Raw genomic sequence first — 14898 nt, 5'->3', positions numbered from 1 at the left:
CACAAGAAGAACCTGAGTGAGCACAGGGTCAGGAAAAGAAATCACAAGAAGAACCTGAGTGTGCACAGGGTCAGGAAACCAAATCACAAGAAGAACCTGAGTGAGCACAGGGTCAGGAAATGAAATCACAAGAAGAACCTGAGTGAGCACCGAGTCAGGACACCGAATCACAAGAAGAACCTAAGTGAGCACAAAGTCAGCAGACCAAATCACAAGATGAACCTGAGTGAGCACAGAGTCCGGAGACCAAAACACAAGAAGAACCTGAGCGAGCACAGAGACAGGACACCAAATCACAAGAAAAACCTGAGCGGACACAGAAACAGGAAACCAAATCACAAGAAGAAAATTTCTGAGCACAGAGTCAGGAGAATAAATCACAAGAAGAACCTGAGTGAGCACAGAGGCAGGAGATGAAGTCACAAGAAGAACGTAAGTGAGCACAGGGTCAGGACGCCAAATCACAAGAAGAACCTGAGTGAGCACAGAGTCAGAAAACCAAATCACAAGAAGAACCTGAGTGAGCACAAAGTCAGGAGACCAAATCACAAGAAGAAACTGAGTGAGCACAGAGTCAGGGGTCCAAATCACAAGAAGAAACTGCGTGAGCACAGTGTCAGGACACCAAATCACAAGAAGAAGCTGAGTGAGCACAGAGGCAGGAGATGAATTCACAAGAAGAAACGGAGTAAGCACAGGGTGAGGACACCAAATCACAAGAAGAACCTGAGTGAGCACAGAGGCAGGAGATGAAGTCTCAAGAAGAACCTGAATGAGCACAGGGTCAGGACACCAAATCAAAAGAAGAAACTGAGTGAGCACTGGGTCAGGAGACCAAATCACAAGAAGAACCTGAGCGAGCACAGAGGCAGGAGATGAAGTCACAAGAAGAACCTGAGTAAGCATAGGGTCGGACACCAAATCACAAGAAGAACCTGAGCGAGCACAGAGACAGGAAAACAAATCACAAGAAGAAACTTGGTGAGCACAGAGTCAGGAGAATAAATCACAAAAAGAATCTGAGTGAGCACAGAGGCAGGAGATGAAGTCACAAGAAGAACGTAAGTGAGCACAGGGTCAGGACATCAAATCACAAGAAGAACCTGAGTGAGCACAGGGTCAGGACAGCAAATCACATGAAGAACCTGAGTGAACACAGGGTCAGGAGAGCAAAACACAAGAAGAACCTGAGCGAGCACAGGGTCAGGAGAACAAGTAACAAGAAGAACCTGAGTGAGCACAGAGGCAGGAGATGAAGACACAAGAAGAACCTGAGTAAGCATAGGGTCGGACACCAAATCACAAAAAGAACCTGAGCGAGCACAGAGACAGGAAACCAAATCACAAGAAGAACCTTGGTGAACACAGAGTCAGGAGAATAAATCAAAAGAAGAACGCGAGTGAGCACAGAGGCAGGAGATGTAGTGACAAGAAGAACGTAAGTGAGCACAGGGTCAGGGCACCAAATCACAAGAAGAACCTGAGTGAGCACAGTGTCAGGAAATCAAATCACAAGAAGAACCTGAGTGAGCACAAAGTCAGGAGACCAAATCACAAGATGAACCTGAGCGAGCAGAGGGTCAGGAGAGCAAATCACAAGAAGAACCTGAGTGAGCACAGAGGCAGGAGATGAAGTCACAAGAAGAACCTGAGTAAGCATAGGGTCGGAAACCAAACCACAAGAAGAACCTGAGCGAGCACAGTGACAGGAAACCAAATCACAAGAAGAACCTTGGTGAGCACAGAGTCAGGAGAATAAATCACAAGAAGAACGTGAGTGAGCACAGAGGCAGGAGATGTAGTGACAAGAAAAACTTAAGTGAGAACAGGGTCAGGACACCAAATCAGAAGAAGAACCTGAGTGAGCACAGGGTCAGGAAACCAAATCAGAGGAAGAACCTGAGTGAGCACAAAGTCAGGAGACCAAATCACAAGAAGAACCTGAGTGAGCACAGGGTCAGGACAGCAAAACACAAGAAGAACCTGAGTGAGCACATGGCGAGGAGACAAACTCGCAAGAAGAACCTGAGCGAGCACAGGGTCAGGAGAACAAGTAACAAGAAGAACCTGAGTGAGCACAGAGGCAGGAGATGAAGTCACAAGAAGAACGTAAGTGAGCACAGGGTCAGGGCACCAAATCACAAGAAGAAACTGAGTGAGCACAGGGTCAGGAAACCAGATCACAAGAAAAATCTGAGCGAGCACAGGGTCAGGAGAAAAAATCACAAGAAGAAACTGAGTGAGCACAGAGGCAGGAGATGAAGTCACAAGAAGAACCTCAGTGAGCACAGGGTCAGGAAACCAAATCACAAGAAGAACCTGAGTGAGCACAAAGTCAGGAGACCAAATCACAAGAAGAACCTGAGTGAGCACAGGGTCAGGACACCAAATCACAAGCAGAACCTGAGTGAGCACAGGGTGAGGAGACCAAATCACAAGAAGAACCTGAGCGAGCACAGGGTCAGGACAACAAATCACAAGAAGAACCTGAGTGAGCACAGAGGCAGGAGATGAAGTCACGAGAAGAACACAAGTGAGCACAGGGTAAGGACACCAAATCAGAAGAAGAACCTGAGTGAGCACGGAGTCAGGAAACCAAATCACAAGAAGAACCTGTGTGAGCACAGAGTCAGGAGAACGAGTCACAAGAAGAACCTGAGTGAGCACAGAGTCAGGAGATGAAGTCACTAGAAGAACGTGAGTGAGCACAGAGGCAGGAGATGTAGCGACAAGAATAAAGTAAGTGAGTACAGGGTCAGGACACCAAATCACAAGAAGAACCTGAGTGAGCACAGAGTCAGGAAACCAAATCACAAGAAGAACCTGAGTGAGCACATAGTCAGGAGACTGAGTCACAAGAAGAACCTGAGTGAGCACAGAGTCAGGAGACCAAATCACAAGAAGAAACTTAGTGAGCACAGGGTCAAGAAATAAAATCACAAGAAGAACCTGAGTGAGAACAGGGTCATCAGTCCAATTCACAAGAAGAACCTGCTTGAGCAGAGAGTCAGCAGAAAAAGTCACAAGAAGAACCTGAGTGAGCACAGGTTCAGGACACCAAATCACAAGATGAACCTGAGTAAGCATAGTGTCAGGAGACCAAATCACAAGAAGACCCAGAGCAAGCACAGAGACAGGAAACCAAAAGAGAAGAAGAACCTGAGCGAGCACCGAAACAGGAAACCAAAACACAAGAAGAACCTTGGTGAGCACAGAGTCAGGAGAATAAATCACAAAAAGAATCTGAGTGAGCACAAAGGCAGGAGATGAAGTCACAAGAAGAACGTAAGTGAGCACAGGGTCAGGACACCAAATCAGAAGAAGAACCTGAGTGAGCACAGAGGCAGGACACCAAATCACAAGAAGAACCTGAGTGAACACAGGGTCAGGAGACCAAATCACAAGAAGAACCTGAGCGAGCACAGGGTCAGGAGAACAAATCACAAGAAGAACCTGAGTGAGCACAGAGGCAGTAGATGAAGACACAAGAAGAACCTGAGTAAGCATAGGGTCGGACACCAAATCACAAGAACAACCTGAGCGAGCACAGAGACAGGAAACCAAATCACAAGAAGAACCTTGGTGAGCACAGAGTCAGGAGAATAAATCACAAGAAGAACGTGAGTGAGCACAGAGGCAGGAGATGTAGTGACAAGAAGAACGTAAGTGAGCACAGTGTCAGGGCACCAAATCACAAGAAGAACCTGAGTGAGCACAGGGTCAGGAAACCAAATCACAAGAAGAACCTGAGTGAGCACAGGGTCAGGAAAAGAAATCACAAGAAGAACCTGAGTGTGCACAGGGTCAGGAAACCAAATCACAAGAAGAACCTGAGTGAGCACAGGGTCAGGAAATGTAATCACAAGAAGAACCTGAGTGAGCAAAGAGTCAGGACACCAAATCAAAAGAAGAAAGTAAGTGAGAACAGGGTCAGGACACCAAATCACAAGAAGAACCTGAGTGAGCACACAGTCAGGAGACCAAATCACAAGAAGAACCAGAGCAAGCACAGAGACAGGAAACCAAATCACAAGAAGAACCTGAGCAAGCACAGAAACAGGAATCCAAATCACAAGAAGAAAATTTCTGAGCACAGAGTCAGGAGAATAAATCACAAGAAGAACCTGAGTGAGCACAGAGGCAGGAGATGAAGTCACAAGAAGAACGTAAGTGAGCACAGGGTCAGGACGCCAAATCACAAGAAGAACCTGAGTGAGCACAGAGTCAGAAAACCAAATCACAAGAAGAACCTGAGTGAGCACAAAGTCAGGAGACCAAATCACAAGAAGAAACTGAGTGAGCACAGAGTCAGGGGTCCAAATCACAAGAAGAAACTGCGTGAGCACAGTGTCAGGACACCAAATCACAAGAAGAAGCTGGGTGAGCACAGAGGCAGGAGATGAATTCACAAGAAGAAACGGAGTAAGCACAGGGTGAGGACACCAAATCACAAGAAGAACCTGAGTGAGCACAGAGGCAGGAGATGAAGTCACAAGAAGAACCTGAATGAGCACAGGGTCAGGACACCAAATCAAAAGAAGAAACTGAGTGAGCACTGGGTCAGGAGACCAAATCACAAGAAGAACCTGAGCGAGCACAGAGGCAGGAGATGAAGTCACAAGAAGAACCTGAGTAAGCATAGGGTCGGACACCAAATCACAAGCAGAACCTGAGCGAGCACAGAGACAGGAAAACAAATCACAAGAAGAAACTTGGTGAGCACAGAGTCAGGAGAATAAATCACAAAAAGAATCTGAGTGAGCACAGAGGCAGGAGATGAAGTCACAAGAAGAACGTAAGTGAGCACAGGGTCAGGACATCAAATCACAAGAAGAACCTGAGTGAGCACAGAGGCAGGACACCAAATCACAAGAAGAACCTGAGTGAACACAGGGTCAGGAGAGCAAAACACAAGAAGAACCTGAGCGAGCACAGGGTCAGGAGAACAAGTAACAAGAAGAACCTGAGTGAGCACAGAGGCAGGAGATGAAGACACAAGAAGAACCTGAGTAAGCATAGGGTCGGACACCAAATCACAAAAAGAACCTGAGCGAGCACAGAGACAGGAAACCAAATCACAAGAAGAACCTTGGTGAACACAGAGTCAGGAGAATAAATCAAAAGAAGAACGCGAGTGAGCACAGAGGCAGGAGATGTAGTGACAAGAAGAACGTAAGTGAGCACAGGGTCAGGGCACCAAATCACAAGAAGAACCTGAGTGAGCACAGGGTCAGGAAATCAAATCACAAGAAGAACCTGAGTGAGCACAAAGTCAGGAGACCAAATCACAAGATGAACCTGAGCGAGCAGAGGGTCAGGAGAGCAAATCACAAGAAGAACCTGAGTGAGCACAGAGGCAGGAGATGAAGTCACAAGAAGAACCTGAGTAAGCATAGGGTCGGAAACCAAACCACAAGAAGAACCTGAGCGAGCACAGTGACAGGAAACCAAATCACAAGAAGAACCTTGGTGAGCACAGAGTCAGGAGAATAAATCACAAGAAGAACGTGAGTGAGCACAGAGGCAGGAGATGTAGTGACAAGAAAAACTTAAGTGAGAACAGGGTCAGGACACCAAATCAGAAGAAGAACCTGAGTGAGCACAGGGTCAGGAAACCAAATCAGAGGAAGAACCTGAGTGAGCACAAAGTCAGGAGACCAAATCACAAGAAGAACCTGAGTGAGCACAGGGTCAGGACAGCAAAACACAAGAAGAACCTGAGTGAGCACATGGCGAGGAGACAAACTCGCAAGAAGAACCTGAGCGAGCACAGGGTCAGGAGAACAAGTAACAAGAAGAACCTGAGTGAGCACAGAGGCAGGAGATGAAGTCACAAGAAGAACGTAAGTGAGCACAGGGTCAGGGCACCAAATCACAAGAAGAAACTGAGTGAGCACAGGGTCAGGAAACCAGATCACAAGAAAAATCTGAGCGAGCACAGGGTCAGGAGAAAAAATCACAAGAAGAAACTGAGTGAGCACAGAGGCAGGAGATGAAGTCACAAGAAGAACCTCAGTGAGCACAGGGTCAGGAAACCAAATCACAAGAAGAACCTGAGTGAGCACAAAGTCAGGAGACCAAATCACAAGAAGAACCTGAGTGAGCACAGGGTCAGGACACCAAATCACAAGCAGAACCTGAGTGAGCACAGGGTGAGGAGACCAAATCACAAGAAGAACCTGAGCGAGCACAGGGTCAGGACAACAAATCACAAGAAGAACCTGAGTGAGCACAGAGGCAGGAGATGAAGTCACGAGAAGAACACAAGTGAGCACAGGGTAAGGACACCAAATCAGAAGAAGAACCTGAGTGAGCACGGAGTCAGGAAACCAAATCACAAGAAGAACCTGTGTGAGCACAGAGTCAGGAGAACGAGTCACAAGAAGAACCTGAGTGAGCACAGAGTCAGGAGATGAAGTCACTAGAAGAACGTGAGTGAGCACAGAGGCAGGAGATGTAGCGACAAGAATAAAGTAAGTGAGTACAGGGTCAGGACACCAAATCACAAGAAGAACCTGAGTGAGCACAGAGTCAGGAAACCAAATCACAAGAAGAACCTGAGTGAGCACATAGTCAGGAGACTGAGTCACAAGAAGAACCTGAGTGAGCACAGAGTCAGGAGACCAAATCACAAGAAGAAACTTAGTGAGCACAGGGTCAAGAAATAAAATCACAAGAAGAACCTGAGTGAGAACAGGGTCATCAGTCCAATTCACAAGAAGAACCTGCTTGAGCAGAGAGTCAGCAGAAAAAGTCACAAGAAGAACCTGAGTGAGCACAGGTTCAGGACACCAAATCACAAGATGAACCTGAGTAAGCATAGTGTCAGGAGACCAAATCACAAGAAGACCCAGAGCAAGCACAGAGACAGGAAACCAAAAGAGAAGAAGAACCTGAGCGAGCACCGAAACAGGAAACCAAAACACAAGAAGAACCTTGGTGAGCACAGAGTCAGGAGAATAAATCACAAAAAGAATCTGAGTGAGCACAAAGGCAGGAGATGAAGTCACAAGAAGAACGTAAGTGAGCACAGGGTCAGGACACCAAATCAGAAGAAGAACCTGAGTGAGCACAGAGGCAGGACACCAAATCACAAGAAGAACCTGAGTGAACACAGGGTCAGGAGACCAAATCACAAGAAGAACCTGAGCGAGCACAGGGTCAGGAGAACAAATCACAAGAAGAACCTGAGTGAGCACAGAGGCAGTAGATGAAGACACAAGAAGAACCTGAGTAAGCATAGGGTCGGACACCAAATCACAAGAACAACCTGAGCGAGCACAGAGACAGGAAACCAAATCACAAGAAGAACCTTGGTGAGCACAGAGTCAGGAGAATAAATCACAAGAAGAACGTGAGTGAGCACAGAGGCAGGAGATGTAGTGACAAGAAGAACGTAAGTGAGCACAGTGTCAGGGCACCAAATCACAAGAAGAACCTGAGTGAGCACAGGGTCAGGAAACCAAATCACAAGAAGAACCTGAGTGAGCACAGGGTCAGGAAAAGAAATCACAAGAAGAACCTGAGTGTGCACAGGGTCAGGAAACCAAATCACAAGAAGAACCTGAGTGAGCACAGGGTCAGGAAATGTAATCACAAGAAGAACCTGAGTGAGCAAAGAGTCAGGACACCAAATCAAAAGAAGAAAGTAAGTGAGAACAGGGTCAGGACACCAAATCACAAGAAGAACCTGAGTGAGCACACAGTCAGGAGACCAAATCACAAGAAGAACCAGAGCAAGCACAGAGACAGGAAACCAAATCACAAGAAGAACCTGAGCAAGCACAGAAACAGGAATCCAAATCACAAGAAGAAAATTTCTGAGCACAGAGTCAGGAGAATAAATCACAAGAAGAACCTGAGTGAGCACAGAGGCAGGAGATGAAGTCACAAGAAGAACGTAAGTGAGCACAGGGTCAGGACGCCAAATCACAAGAAGAACCTGAGTGAGCACAGAGTCAGAAAACCAAATCACAAGAAGAACCTGAGTGAGCACAAAGTCAGGAGACCAAATCACAAGAAGAAACTGAGTGAGCACAGAGTCAGGGGTCCAAATCACAAGAAGAAACTGCGTGAGCACAGTGTCAGGACACCAAATCACAAGAAGAAGCTGGGTGAGCACAGAGGCAGGAGATGAATTCACAAGAAGAAACGGAGTAAGCACAGGGTGAGGACACCAAATCACAAGAAGAACCTGAGTGAGCACAGAGGCAGGAGATGAAGTCACAAGAAGAACCTGAATGAGCACAGGGTCAGGACACCAAATCAAAAGAAGAAACTGAGTGAGCACTGGGTCAGGAGACCAAATCACAAGAAGAACCTGAGCGAGCACAGAGGCAGGAGATGAAGTCACAAGAAGAACCTGAGTAAGCATAGGGTCGGACACCAAATCACAAGCAGAACCTGAGCGAGCACAGAGACAGGAAAACAAATCACAAGAAGAAACTTGGTGAGCACAGAGTCAGGAGAATAAATCACAAAAAGAATCTGAGTGAGCACAGAGGCAGGAGATGAAGTCACAAGAAGAACGTAAGTGAGCACAGGGTCAGGACATCAAATCACAAGAAGAACCTGAGTGAGCACAGAGGCAGGACACCAAATCACAAGAAGAACCTGAGTGAACACAGGGTCAGGAGAGCAAAACACAAGATGAACCTGAGCGAGCAGAGGGTCAGGAGAGCAAATCACAAGAAGAACCTGAGTGAGCACAGACGCAGGAGATGAAGTCACAAGAAGAACCTGAGTAAGCATAGGGTCGGAAACCAAACCACAAGAAGAACCTGAGCGAGCACAGTGACAGGAAACCAAATCACAAGAAGAACCTTGGTGAGCACAGAGTCAGGAGAATAAATCACAAGAAGAACGTGAGTGAGCACAGAGGCAGGAGATGTAGTGACAAGAAAAACGTAAGTGAGAACAGGGTCAGGACACCAAATCAGAAGAAGAACCTGAGTGAGCACAGGGTCAGGAAACCAAATCAGAGGAAGAACCTGAGTGAGCACAAAGTCAGGAGACCAAATCACAAGAAGAACCTGAGTGAGCACAGGGTCAGGACAGCAAAACACAAGAAGAACCTGAGTGAGCACATGGCGAGGAGACAAACTCGCAAGAAGAACCTGAGCGAGCACAGGGTCAGGAGAACAAGTAACAAGAAGAACCTGAGTGAGCACAGAGGCAGGAGATGAAGTCACAAGAAGAACGTAAGTGAGCACAGGGTCAGGGCACCAAATCACAAGAAGAAACTGAGTGAGCACAGGGTCAGGAAACCAGATCACAAGAAAAATCTGAGCGAGCACAGGGTCAGGAGAAAAAATCACAAGAAGAAACTGAGTGAGCACAGAGGCAGGAGATGAAGTCACAAGAAGAACCTCAGTGAGCACAGGGTCAGGAAACCAAATCACAAGAAGAACCTGAGTGAGCACAAAGTCAGGAGACCAAATCACAAGAAGAACCTGAGTGAGCACAGGGTCAGGACACCAAATCACAAGCAGAACCTGAGTGAGCACAGGGTGAGGAGACCAAATCACAAGAAGAACCTGAGCGAGCACAGGGTCAGGACAACAAATCACAAGAAGAACCTGAGTGAGCACAGAGGCAGGAGATGAAGTCACGAGAAGAACACAAGTGAGCACAGGGTAAGGACACCAAATCAGAAGAAGAACCTGAGTGAGCACGGAGTCAGGAAACCAAATCACAAGAAGAACCTGTGTGAGCACAGAGTCAGGAGAACGAGTCACAAGAAGAACCTGAGTGAGCACAGAGTCAGGAGATGAAGTCACTAGAAGAACGTGAGTGAGCACAGAGGCAGGAGATGTAGCGACAAGAATAAAGTAAGTGAGTACAGGGTCAGGACACCAAATCACAAGAAGAACCTGAGTGAGCACAGAGTCAGGAAACCAAATCACAAGAAGAACCTGAGTGAGCACATAGTCAGGAGACTGAGTCACAAGAAGAACCTGAGTGAGCTCAGAGACAGGGGTCCAAATCACAAGAAGAACCTGAGTGAGCACAGGGTCAGGACTCCAAATCACATGAAGAACCTGAGTGAGCACAGGGTCAGGAGACCAAATCACAAGAAGAACCAGAGCAAGCACAGAGAAGGGAAAATAAAAGGAAGAGGAACCTGAGCGAGCACAGAGACAGGAAACCAAATCACAAGAAGAACCTTGGTGAGCACAGAATCAGGAGAATAAATCACAAGAAGAACCTGAGTGAGCACAGAGGCAGGAGATGAAGTCACAAGAAGAACGTAAGTGAGCAGAGGGTCAGGACACCAAATCACAAGAAGAATCTGAGTGAGCACAAAGTCAGGAGAACAAATCACAAGAAGAACCAGAGTGAGCGCAGAGGCAGGAGATGAAGTCACAAGAAGAACCTGAGTAAGCATAGGGTCGGACACCAAATCACAAGAAGAACCTGAGCGAGCACAGAGACAGGAAAACAAATCACAAGGAGAAACTTGGTGAGCACAGAGTCAGGAGAATAAATCACAAAAAGAATCTGAGTGAGCACAGAGGCAGGAGATGAAGTCACATGAAGAACGTAAGTGAGCACAGGGTCAGGACACCAAATCAGAAGAAGAACCTGAGTGAGCACAGAGGCAGGACACCAAATCACAAGAAGAACCTGAGTGAACACAGGGTCAGGAGACCAAATCACAAGAAGAACCTGAGCGAGCACAGGGTCAGGAGAACAAATCACAAGAAGAACCTGAGTGAGCACAGAGGCAGTAGATGAAGACACAAGAAGAACCTGAGTAAGCATAGGGTCGGACACCAAATCACAAGAACAACCTGAGCGAGCACAGAGACAGGAAACCAAATCACAAGAAGAACCTTGGTGAGCACAGAGTCAGGAGAATAAATCACAAGAAGAACGTGAGTGAGCACAGAGGCAGGAGATGTAGTGACAAGAAGAACGTAAGTGAGCACAGTGTCAGGGCACCAAATCACAAGAAGAACCTGAGTGAGCACAGGGTCAGGAAACCAAATCACAAGAAGAACCTGAGTGAGCACAGGGTCAGGAAAAGAAATCACAAGAAGAACCTGAGTGTGCACAGGGTCAGGAAACCAAATCACAAGAAGAACCTGAGTGAGCACAGGGTCAGGAAATGTAATCACAAGAAGAACCTGAGTGAGCAAAGAGTCAGGACACCAAATCACAAGAAGAAAGTAAGTGAGAACAGGGTCAGGACACCAAATCACAAGAAGAACCTGAGTGAGCACACAGTCAGGAGACCAAATCACAAGAAGAACCAGAGCAAGCACAGAGACAGGAAACCAAATCACAAGAAGAACCTGAGCAAGCACAGAAACAGGAAACCAAATCACAAGAAGAAAATTTCTGAGCACAGAGTCAGGAGAATAAATCACAAGAAGAACCTGAGTGAGCACAGAGGCAGGAGATGAAGTCACAAGAAGAACGTAAGTGAGCACAGGGTCAGGACGCCAAATCACAAGAAGAACCTGAGTGAGCACAGAGTCAGAAAACCAAATCACAAGAAGAACCTGAGTGAGCACAAAGTCAGGAGACCAAATCACAAGAAGAAACTGAGTGAGCACAGAGTCAGGGGTCCAAATCACAAGAAGAAACTGCGTGAGCACAGTGTCAGGACACCAAATCACAAGAAGAAGCTGGGTGAGCACAGAGGCAGGAGATGAATTCACAAGAAGAAACGGAGTAAGCACAGGGTGAGGACACCAAATCACAAGAAGAACCTGAGTGAGCACAGAGGCAGGAGATGAAGTCACAAGAAGAACCTGAATGAGCACAGGGTCAGGACACCAAATCAAAAGAAGAAACTGAGTGAGCACTGGGTCAGGAGACCAAATCACAAGAAGAACCTGAGCGAGCACAGAGGCAGGAGATGAAGTCACAAGAAGAACCTGAGTAAGCATAGGGTCGGACACCAAATCACAAGCAGAACCTGAGCGAGCACAGAGACAGGAAAACCAATCACAAGAAGAAACTTGGTGAGCACAGAGTCAGGAGAATAAATCACAAAAAGAATCTGAGTGAGCACAGAGGCAGGAGATGAAGTCACAAGAAGAACGTAAGTGAGCACAGGGTCAGGACATCAAATCACAAGAAGAACCTGAGTGAGCACAGGGTCAGGACACCAAATCACAAGAAGAACCTGAGTGAACACAGGGTCAGGAGAACAAGTAACAAGAAGAACCTGAGTGAGCACAGAGGCAGGAGATGAAGACACAAGAAGAACCTGAGTAAGCATAGGGTCGGACACCAAATCACAAAAAGAACCTGAGCGAGCACAGAGACAGGAAACCAAATCACAAGAAGAACCTTGGTGAGCACAGAGTCAGGAGAATAAATCAAAAGAAGAACGCGAGTGAGCACAGAGGCAGGAGATGTAGTGACAAGGAGAACGTAAGTGAGCACAGGGTCAGGGCACCAAATCACAAGAAGAACCTGAGTGAGCACAGGGTCAGGAAATCAAATCACAAGAAGAACCTGAGTGAGCACAAAGTCAGGAGACCAAATCACAAGATGAACCTGAGCGAGCAGAGGGTCAGGAGAGCAAATCACAAGAAGAACCTGAGTGAGCACAGAGGCAGGAGATGAAGTCACAAGAAGAACCTGAGTAAGCATAGGGTCGGAAACCAAACCACAAGAAGAACCTGAGCGAGCACAGTGACAGGAAACCAAATCACAAGAAGAACCTTGGTGAGCACAGAGTCAGGAGAATAAATCACAAGAAGAACGTGAGTGAGCACAGAGGCAGGAGATGTAGTGACAAGAAAAACGTAAGTGAGAACAGGGTCAGGACACCAAATCAGAAGAAGAACCTGAGTGAGCACAGGGTCAGGAAAACAAATCAGAGGAAGAACCTGAGTGAGCACAAAGTCAGGAGACCAAATCACAAGAAGAAACTGAGTGAGCACAGATAGTCAGGTGACTAAATCACGAGTAGAAACTGAGTGAGCACAGGGTTAGGAAATGAAATCACAAGAAGAACCTGAGTGAGCACAGGGGCAGGAAATCAAATCACAAGAAGAACCTGAGTGAGCACAAAGTCAGGACACCAAATCACAAGATGAACCTGAGCGAGCAGAGGGTCAGGAGAGCAAATCACAAGAAGAACCTGAGTGAGCACAGACGCAGGAGATGAAGTCACAAGAAGAACCTGAGTAAGCATAGGGTCGGAAACCAAACCACAAGAAGAACCTGAGCGAGCACAGTGACAGGAAACCAAATCACAAGAAGAACCTTGGTGAGCACAGAGTCAGGAGAATAAATCACAAGAAGAACGTGAGTGAGCACAGAGGCAGGAGATGTAGTGACAAGAAAAACGTAAGTGAGAACAGGGTCAGGACACCAAATCAGAAGAAGAACCTGAGTGAGCACAGGGTCAGGAAACCAAATCAGAGGAAGAACCTGAGTGAGCACAAAGTCAGGAGACCAAATCACAAGAAGAACCTGAGTGAGCACAGGGTCAGGACAGCAAAACACAAGAAGAACCTGAGTGAGCACATGGCGAGGAGACAAACTCGCAAGAAGAACCTGAGCGAGCACAGGGTCAGGAGAACAAGTAACAAGAAGAACCTGAGTGATCACAGAGGCAGGAGATGAAGTCACAAGAAGAACCTGAGTAAGCATAGGGTCGGACACCAAATCACAAGAAGAACCTGAGCGAGCACAGAGACAGTAAACCAAATCACAAGAAGAACCTTGGTGAGCACAGAGTCAGGAGAATAAATCACAAGAAGAACGTGAGTGAGCACAGAGACAGGAGATGTAGTGACAAAAAAAACGTAAGTGAGAAGAGGGTCAGGACACCAAATCACAAGAAGAACCTGAGTGAGCACAGAGTCAGGAAACCAAATCACAAGAAGAACCTGAGTGAACACAGGGTCAGGATAGCAAAACACAAGAAGAACCTGAGCGAGCACAGGGTCAGGAGAACAAGTAACAAGAAGAACCTGAGTGAGCACAGAGGCAGGAGATGAAGTCACAAGAAGAACGTAAGTGAGCACAGGGTCAGGGCACCAAATCACAAGAAGAAACTGAGTGAGCACAGGGTCAGGAAACCAGATCACAAGAAAAATCTGAGCGAGCACAGGGTCAGGAGAAAAAATCACAAGAAGAAACTGAGTGAGCACAGAGGCAGGAGATGAAGTCACAAGAAGAACCTCAGTGAGCACAGGGTCAGGAAACCAAATCACAAGAAGAACCTGAGTGAGCACAAAGTCAGGAGACCAAATCACAAGAAGAACCTGAGTGAGCACAGGGTCAGGACACCAAATCACAAGCAGAACCTGAGTGAGCACAGGGTGAGGAGACCAAATCACAAGAAGAACCTGAGCGAGCACAGGGTCAGGACAACAAATCACAAGAAGAACCTGAGTGAGCACAGAGGCAGGAGATGAAGTCACGAGAAGAACACAAGTGAGCACAGGGTAAGGACACCAAATCAGAAGAAGAACCTGAGTGAGCACGGAGTCAGGAAACCAAATCACAAGAAGAACCTGTGTGAGCACAGAGTCAGGAGAACGAGTCACAAGAAGAACCTGAGTGAGCACAGAGTCAGGAGATGAAGTCACTAGAAGAACGTGAGTGAGCACAGAGGCAGGAGATGTAGCGACAAGAATAAAGTAAGTGAGTACAGGGTCAGGACACCAAATCACAAGAAGAACCTGAGTGAGCACAGAGTCAGGAAACCAAATCACAAGAAGAACCTGAGTGAGCACATAGTCAGGAGACTGAGTCACAAGAAGAACCTGAGTGAGCACAGAGTCAGGAGACCAAATCACAAGAAGAACCTGCTTGAGCAGAGAGTCAGCAGAAAAAGTCACAAGAAGAACCTGAGTGAGCACAGGTTCAGGACACCAAATCACAAGATGAACCTGAGTAAGCATAGTGTCAGGAGACCAAATCACA

Source organism: Carcharodon carcharias, chromosome 2, assembly GCF_017639515.1.
Source record: "Carcharodon carcharias isolate sCarCar2 chromosome 2, sCarCar2.pri, whole genome shotgun sequence".
Classification (NCBI taxonomy): domain Eukaryota; kingdom Metazoa; phylum Chordata; class Chondrichthyes; order Lamniformes; family Lamnidae; genus Carcharodon; species Carcharodon carcharias.
Note: the sequence above shows the minus strand (reverse complement) of the source record.